Here is an 8,982-nt window from a genome sequence, read left to right on the forward strand (position 1 = left end):
CTTTTAAGTTTTAAGCGAAGTCCTCCAGGAGGAAACGCACCTCGTGAGCTCCTGGGGGAGGGGCTGCTGTGGAGCCTCTCGCTTTGCCCATCTTCAGTTGACCCTTTCCTCTCCTCGCTGCCTTGGGTCCCAGCTTCGCTCGAAGTCCCCTCAGCCCACTCTTTCCTGCTGCTGCTGGGGAAGGCTTTGCAAAACCACCTCTGTTCTTGGGAAGGGTGGTGACCCAAAGGGATGTGGACGGTAAATGCTCCTTTACCGTCTTTGGGTCTCTGGCTGGGCCTGAGAATAAAACTGACACAAGACACATTAACAGGAGACGAGCATACGCGTTCTATTAAATGTTTACAGGTATCTGGGAGCCCTTCACAAGAGAATGAAGACCCGAAGAAGTGACCAGAACGGGAAGCTTGTCTACCTTTTAGGCACAGGCATGTTGCATTTGTGAAGAATTGACAAGAGAAAGGGGTTTGGGCTTGGGTGGCAGGTAGTAAAGAAACAACTCGGAATACTAGGGTGAGACTAACAAGGTCTGTACAGATTTCCAGGCCCTCGCTCCCGTCCCTGGCGCACGGAGGCACTTTCGCGGAGGCGGGCTAGCTCCTGCTCTCGGGAAGAAAAAGGCTCAGTACATTTATGACCTTTCACTTTCCTGCCTGGTGGTTACAACTGAGGAAAAGGTCAGTGAGAAGGTTTTTTTCTCCACGTGGATATTCAATGAACACATCTCCATTGAAGCAAAAGTTGCCCTTTCTCCCTGGCTGCGAAGTGTGTTGGAGAAACATAACTGAAAACAAAATCTCCCAACCTGGAACACCTCTCCACAAAAGCAGATAAGATAGAAAACGGGTGTAAAAAGCCTGAAAACAGAATGATCTGTGCAAACGCAGGCACCCCGCCCGAGGGATGCGGAGACAGAAGGAACATCTCCGGAGGGGTAGCGGACAACAGCCCCGCCCCCCGCCTCCCGCACTAGCTTTTGCCATTTGGAGTCTGGTCGGCTGAAGTCAGACCCCTCTCCTCTCAGGAAGCTGGGAGGTCTGCAGGGCCAGCCTCTTCCTTGATTACAATTCAAAAAGACGCACCCAGACCCTGGAGGGGGGGAAACATTCCTGAGTTGTGAGAATGACCGGAGGCTCATTTAGCCATTAAAAAGATTTACATATATTTAAAAGGACAGAAGGAGAAATTCTGAAAGAAAATGTCTAGGAAGGGGACTCTCTCACCTTATCTTCTCCCGGGAGAATTAAGGCTCTTACTCTTAATTTGTATTTGTCCTTACAATCGCCTCCCTGTGTTCCTATGAAATAGTAACATTACAATATTTCATTATCTCCATTGTCCTTTTAACTTTTTCTGGGCAAGGGACAATTTGCAGATGCCTAAAAAGCCAGAAGCAAAAATGCGAGGCAAAACGATTATCAGAATTACAATAGGATGACAGCCACCATGGAGAACAGTACGGAGGTTCCTTAAAAAACTAAAAATAGAACTACCATACGACCCAGCCATCCCAGTACTGGGCATATACCCTGAGATATACCCTGAGAAAACCATAATTCAAAAAGAGTCATGTACCACAATGTTCATTGCAGCTCTATTTACAATAGCCAGGACATGGAAGCAACCTAAGTGTCCATCATTGGATGACTGGATAAAGAAGATGTGGCACATATATACAATGGAATATTACTCAGCCATAGAACGAAACGAAATTGAATTATTTGTAGTGAGGTGGATGGATCTAGAGTCTGTCATACAGAGTGAAGTAAGTCAGAAAGAGAAAAACAAATACCGTACGCTAACACATATATATGGAATCTAAAAATAAAAAAAAAAAAAGGTTCTGAAGAACCTAGGGGCAGGACAGGAATAAAGACGCAGACGCAGAGAATGGACTTGAGGACACGGGGAGGGGGAAGGGTAAGCTGGGACGAAGGGAGAGAGTGGCATGGACATATATACACTCCCAAATGTAAAATAGATAGGTGGTGGGAAGCAGCTGCATAGAACAGGGAGATCAACTCCGTGCTTTGTGACCACCTAGAGGGGTGGGATAGGGAGGGCGGGAGGGAGATGCATGAGGGAGGGGATATGGGGATAGATGTATATGTATATATAGCTGATTCACTTTGTTATAGACACAACAAAGCAAACACAACAATGTAAAGCAATTATACTCCAATAAAGATGTTAAAAAAATAACATTTAATTTAAAAAAATTACAGTAGGATGAATTTCACAATTCAGTACCATATATGCCTTGGAAGAGAACAAGCTTTAAATATATCATACCAATGGGGAAGGGTTAAATCAGATTCTTGGGAAGCAATGTGCATTTTCCTTCTTCATAGATTAATTTTCCTAGCCCTTATGACCTCTTTATTAACTGAGCTTTCGAATGGTTAACAATTTGAGTATTATTTTGAAGTTCCTTACAAAGTCTTGTCCAATCCAAGTCTAGAGTAGCTTAACTCTGGAGTTTTATAATTTAAATTTTTAATTGAGAGTTTTTCTTGTAAGGCCCAATACCTTTCTCCTGAGTTTTCATCAAATATATAGGTAACATCATATTTACATCAATTGTTCTATAACAATTGTTATAGAACAATTCTATAACAATTTTTCTGTAATTGTTCTATATTCTCAAATCCTGTGTGTCGGATGTGGAATCCAAAGACACCCATGGCCATCATCCAGGTCTTAGGTGGCACCAATTCAAGGGCACAGATGGAACTTCCAGTGTTTGACATCCATGGCCGTATTTGTTTTTAGTCTTGGGACAAACCAGTCCCTTGGGCCATTTTTTTCATGCATCAGTCCAAATCAATAGTATTATAACATTAAGTCAACTACATCTCCCTGAATAAAAGCCAACCTTTGTTTATCCCTCCGTACTGGGATTGGGGGAGCTTGTGTCCGAAAGTTAATCAAGTGATATTAGACCTGTCTTTTGGAGCCTCTGTCTGCAAATGCCAGATTTCTGTTTGTCTATTAATTAGATTCTTTTCTTCTCAACACCATCCTTTCATCTCTTTTGGAAGTCGCGGCCCAATACCTAACTGTTCCTTTAAATATCAATAGTCCTGTAACTGTGAACTAGTAATGATAGCTCAGTGCTCTTTTATAGCTGATTGCTGCTGGACTATTCTAGTGAAGGTCTCTGAGATCTTGATGGGATGATTTTTTTCCCAGTATTAAACTATTTCAAATTTTTTAAATGTAATTATCTCTTAAAATTTTTATACAATGTTTAAAGGTTACACTCTATTTACAGCTATTACATAATATTGGCTACATTCCCCGTGTTGTACAATACAACCTTGTAGCTTACCTTACACCCAATAGTTTGTACCTCCCGCTCCCCCAGCCCTATATTGCCCCTCCCTCCCCACCGGTAACCACTAGTTTGTTCTCTTTATCTGTGAGTCTGCTTCTTTTTTGTTATACCCACTCATCTGCTGTCGTTTTTAAATTATCTACTTTTTAAATATTGATTTTATTTATTATTTTTTTGGCTGCATCGGGTCTTAGCTGTAGCATGTGGGACCTTTTGCCGAGGCATGCAGGATCCTTTGTTGGGGCGCGTGGGCTTCTCTCTAGTTGTGGTGCGTGGGCTTCTTTCTAGTTGTGGCCTGCGGGCTTATTTGCCCTGTGGCATGTGGGATCTTAGTTCGCTGACCAGGGATCGAACCCGTGTCCCCTGCATCGGAAGGTGGATTCTTTACCACTGAACCACCATGGAAGTTCCTGTTGTAGTTTTTAGATTCCGCATATAAGTGAGATCATACAGTATTTGTGTTTCTCTGTCTGACTTATTTCACTTAGCATAATGCCCTCCAAGTCCATCCATGTTGCTGCAAATGACAATTTTTCACTCTTTTTTTAAAACCAATTTTTTAAATTGAAGTATAGAAAATTTCATAAAAGAAAAAAATTTCTTTTTTAGAATTTTTATTTTATTTATTGGCTGCCTTGGGTCTTTGTTGCTGCCTGAGGGCTTTCTCTCTTTACAGCGAGCGGGGGCTACTCTTCATTGCAGTGCACAGGCTTCTCATTGCGGTGGCGTCTCTTGTTGCAGAGCACGGGCCCTAGGTGCACAGGCTTCAGTAGTTGTGGTTTGTGGGCTCTGGAGCGCAGGCTCAGTAGCTGTGGCGCACGGGCTTAGTTGCTCCGCGCACGTGGGATCTTCCCGGACCAGGGATCGAACCCGCGTCCCCTGCATTGGCAGGCGGATTCTTATCCATTGTGCCCCCAGGGAAGCCCCAATTTTTTTTTAATTGAAGTCTAGTTGATTTACAATGCTGTGCCAATCTCTGCTATACAGCAAAGTGACTCAGTTATACACAGAGACTTTTTTATTTTTTTTTTTTTTTTATTTTTTTTTTGCTGTTTTATCACAGGATATTGAATATAGTTCCCTGTGCTCTACAGTAGGACCTTGTTGCTTATCCATTCTAAACGTAACAGTTTGCATCTACCAACCCCAGAGTCCCACTCCATCCCTCTCCCTCCCCCGCCCCCCAGGCTGTTGTCTATGTCTCTGAGTCTCTTTCTGTTTTGTAGATAGGTTCATTTGTGGCATATTTTAGATTCTACATATAAGAGATATCATATGGTATTTGTCTTTCTCTTTCTGACTTATTTCACTTAGTATGATAACCTCTAGTTGCAGAAAATTTCATTCTTTTTTATAGCTGAATAATAGTCATATATATGTAGTATATGTGTATATACTACATATATATATACATATACCACATCTTCCTTATCCATTCATCTATTGAGGGACACCTAGGTTGCCTCCATGTCTTGGCTATTGTGAATAGTGTTGCTATGACTATAGGGGGTGCATGTATCTTTTCAAATTAGAGTTTAGTCTGGGTATATGCCCAGAAGCGGGATTGCTGGATCATATGGCAACTCTATTTTTAGTCTTTTGAAGAACCTCTATACTGTTCTCCACAGTAGCTGCACCAATTTAAACCTCTTACCTTTTACAAGCATTAGTTCTACTAGGTTCCCAGTAAAGTGGGTCAGGGAGAACTTCCTGCGCGTAACTTGGCAATTGCCTGTAGAGGATTCTGCTGATAAAAAAGCACATCTCTTTGATGTGCTTTGAATAATTTCATTTTTAAAAAATTTATTTAGTTTTGGCTGTGCCTTCGTTGCTGCGCGTGGGCTTTCTCTAGTTGAGGCGAGTGGGGGCTACTCTTGGTTGCGGTGCACCGGGCTCTCATTACAGTGGCTTCTCTTGTTGTGGAGCACGGGCTCTAGGCGTGTGGGCTTCAGTAATTGTGGCACGCGGGCTCAGTAGTTGTGGCTCGTGGGCTCTAGAGCGCAGGCTCGGTAGCTGTGGCGCACGGGCTTCGTTGCTCCGTGGCCTGTGGGCTCTTCCCTGACCAGGGCTCGAACCCGTGTCCCCTGCATTGGCAGGCGGATTCTTAACCACTGCACCACCAGGGAAGCCCCAAATAATTTTATTTTTTTTTAGTGGACATAGTAAGAGTCTAGTACCTTTAAAATTCCTCTCTTAGATGATTTTTGTTGATGACACAACAACACTAAACAGGCAAATAGGGATTGTGGTATAAGAATGATTTTGAATTCCCATAGCCCAAACTTCTTGTAGCCCCCTTTTCAGTTCATTTTGCCCATTTCCTTCTGTGGAGCTTTTTTTTGTTTGTTTTAATGAACAAAAGCTTCTTATTGTAAAAAGCGGAGCTCCTGTGTTTGGAGTCTGCCATGTTTTACCAGCAGCTTTGGCAGCTGTAGCCAGACAATCCTGGCCGTTAGCAACTTCCTCCTTCTGTCCCTTGTGAGCTCTGCAATGATTTATTGATATCTGAGCAGGCAGTTGTAGAGCCTCTGACGAATCAACTATCAATTTTTCCATGAGATATTTTAGTTCCCATGGAATCCAGAAATCCTCTGTTTTTTCAAATTCACCCTGTGGTTTGGCCTGATACCAAACATATAGTTATTATTTATATATTGTATATAAACTGTATATATAAAATATGTATTCATTTTAAGTCCAGAACCAAGAATTGCAGCCCTAGTCACTGACATTAACTGGTCTGCTTGTGCAGGCTTAACTGCAGACAAAACACAAACCTCCACGGTTTTATGACAAGTCACCACAGTACAGGAAGCTTTAGGTGGGCCGCTTTTTTTTCTAAATTTATTTTATTGAAGTACGACAGCTGATTTACAATGTTGTGTTAATTTCTACTGTACAAATCAAAGTGATTCAGTTATACATATACATATATATACATTCTTTTTCATATTCTTTTCCATGATGGTTTATCACAGGATATTGAATATAGCTGTTCCCTGTGCTACACAGTAGGACCTTGTTGCTTATCCATTCTGTATATACTAGTTTGCCTCTGCTCATCCCAGACTCCTTCCCTCCCCCACCCCCCTCCCCCTTGGCAACCGCAAGTCTGTTCTCTATGGCTGCACCTCGCAGCATGCGGGATGCGGGATTTTAGTTCCCCCACCAGGGATCGAACTCGTGCCCCCTGCAGTGGAAGCGCAGAATCTTAACCACTGGACCACCGGGGAAGTCCATGGATGAGTTCATCTGTGTCATATTTTAGATTTAAGTGGGCCACTTTTATCCAAAGTACATGACCCATGAGTAAACGTCATCAAATGTGCGATATGAATAGGAATATCGGAAGAATCAGGCTGGGGCTTTCACAGTTTGGAACCCCCAAAGCTGGGGGAGAGAGCGGAAGCCAATTTCAGTTGTTCAAAAGCCTCTTCAGGTTCCAGGGCTTCCCTGGTGGCGCGGTGGTTGAGAGTCCGCCTGCCGATGCAGGGGACACGGGTTCGTGCCCCGATCCGGGAGGATCCCACAGGCCGCGGAGCGGCTGGGCCCGTGAGCCGTGGCCGCCGAGCCTGCGCGTCCGGAGCCTGTGCTCCGCAACGGGAGAGGCCGCAGCAGTGAGAGGCCCGCGTACCGCAAAAAAAAAAAAAAAAAAAGCCTCTTCAGGTTCCAGAGACAAAGCAGAGGCCCGAAGAATGTCCATGCAGTTGCTCCATCTGAAGTTTGGTCTGCTCTGCAAAAGCTGGACTGAATCCACTGTGGATTATACTGCACTAGCCCCCAAACTGGCTAATTATTTTCAGTCGGAGTAAGCTGTTTTATCTGCAGAATGGGCCGACTCCTAGACTCTAACACTCTATGGCTGGCAACTGACAACAGATGCTCTAAATATTCGACCTGAGTTTAGCAAGTTTGCAATTCGTCTGGTGAGGCTTATGTGCTTATTCAGGGAGAAATTGTAAGAAAACCCAAAAGCAGGCAGATTCTGAACTGCGCCGCCAGGGAAGTCCCCCGGTCTTACTTTTTAAACCACTCTCTTAATCTCTGCCTTTTAATTGGTCTGTTTAATCCACTTACATGTGATGGTTAGGTTTAAGTCCATCACCTTGCTATTTATTTTCTATTTGTCCCATCTGTTCTTTGTTCCTTTTCTCCTCTATTCCTGATTCTTTTGATTAATCAAATACTTCTGGTCTTCTAGTTTTTCTCTGCTGTTGGCTTGTTAGCTCTAATAACTGAGACCACTGGCTCTGCTCAGGAGCCCCCTGTTCCTGCACCGTGCTCTGGAAAGTACGTCCAGGCGGAAGTGCAGGCTGCTCGGGTAGCGGTCACCACGTTTGTTTTCCTTCTGACCACAGTCCTGCGCTGCCTGTTGGCCAGCAAGTCATCTACATCCTGAATAACCTTGGAGCTCTCTGGTGGACACATCTCTCTAAGTTTTCCCATAAATGCCTAGAGACAATAATAAGAGTGTGTGCAGCTTGCTTTCGCAGCACATATACTAAAATTGGAACGACACAGAGAAGATGAGCGTGGCCCCAGCTCAAGGATGACATGCAAATTCGTGAAGCGTTCCATATGTAAAAAATAATAATAATAAGAGAGTGTGAAACCCTCGAGGAGTCCCTTGCTATAAATATTAGACTTTTTCCATAAGCAAAAGCAAACAAGAATTTAGACTCATCTGCTAGAGGAACGAGAAAGAAAGAAAGAGAATGCAGGACAATGATCAGGTACAGAAAAACTTGTGCAGACAATGGTACCAAAGTCAGAGGAGTTGCAGAAGTTCATGAAACAACAAATGTATTTACTTCTTTGAGCTCTTGTACAAATCTATGTAATGGTTGATTATTTTTACCAAATTTACCTTCCACTATGGGATGAATGTGTCTCTCAAAAAAATTCATATGTTGGGGACTTCCCTGGTGGCGCAGTGGTTAAGAATCCACCTGCCAATGCAAGGGACATGGGGTCAAGCCCTGGTCTGGGAAGATCCCACATGCCACGGAATAACTAAGCCCGTGTGCCACAACTACTGAAGCCTGCGCTCCTAGAGCCCGTGCTCTGCAACAAGAGAAGCCACCGTAGTGAGAAGCCTGCGTGCAGCAACGAAGACCCAATGCAGCCAAAAATAATAAATTAAAAAAATAATACTGGGCTTCCCTGGTGGCGCAGTGGTTGCGCGTCCGCCTGCCGATGCAAGGGAACCGGGTTCGCGCCCCGGTCCGGGAGGATCCCACAGGCCGCGGAGCGGCTGGGCCCGAGAGCCGTGGCCGCTGAGCCTGCGCGTCCGGAGCCTGTGCTCCGCAACGCGAGAGGCCACAACAGTGAGAGGCCCGCGTACTGCAAAAAAAAAAAAAAAAAAAAATTATCCCTTGTTTTTTGAATTCTTTTATAACGTGTGTGTTATATTCCTTCTAGTTGAGCTCTTCACAAAGGATTTTGTTTTACACATGACTATGGCTTATCCCTTTAGTAAACTATTTGTATTGTTTCTGTATCTCGAATTTAACTAACATCTTTATTCTCTAGGGTTCAAAAGATGCAACAATTTGTTTCAGCTTGGGGTGCTTTTCTAGCACGGTGTGACATGACCACTTCTGTCATCCCCATTTCCTTTCAGAAGTCACAGAGTAACCAGATCA

The 8,982-nt window shown here is 43.9% G+C and overlaps 1 non-coding gene across 1 annotated transcript; it reads left to right on the forward strand.

The window, feature by feature from the left end:
• Window positions 1-7,818: 7,818 nt before the first annotated feature.
• Window positions 7,819-7,921, forward strand: LOC112062411 (U6 spliceosomal RNA). The gene has a single exon (XR_002890703.1). It is a non-coding gene; the product is annotated as a U6 spliceosomal RNA (small nuclear RNA).
• Window positions 7,922-8,982: the final 1,061 nt, after the last annotated feature.

This window comes from Physeter macrocephalus, chromosome 21, assembly GCF_002837175.3.
Source record: "Physeter macrocephalus isolate SW-GA chromosome 21, ASM283717v5, whole genome shotgun sequence".
Classification (NCBI taxonomy): Eukaryota; Metazoa; Chordata; class Mammalia; order Artiodactyla; family Physeteridae; genus Physeter; species Physeter macrocephalus.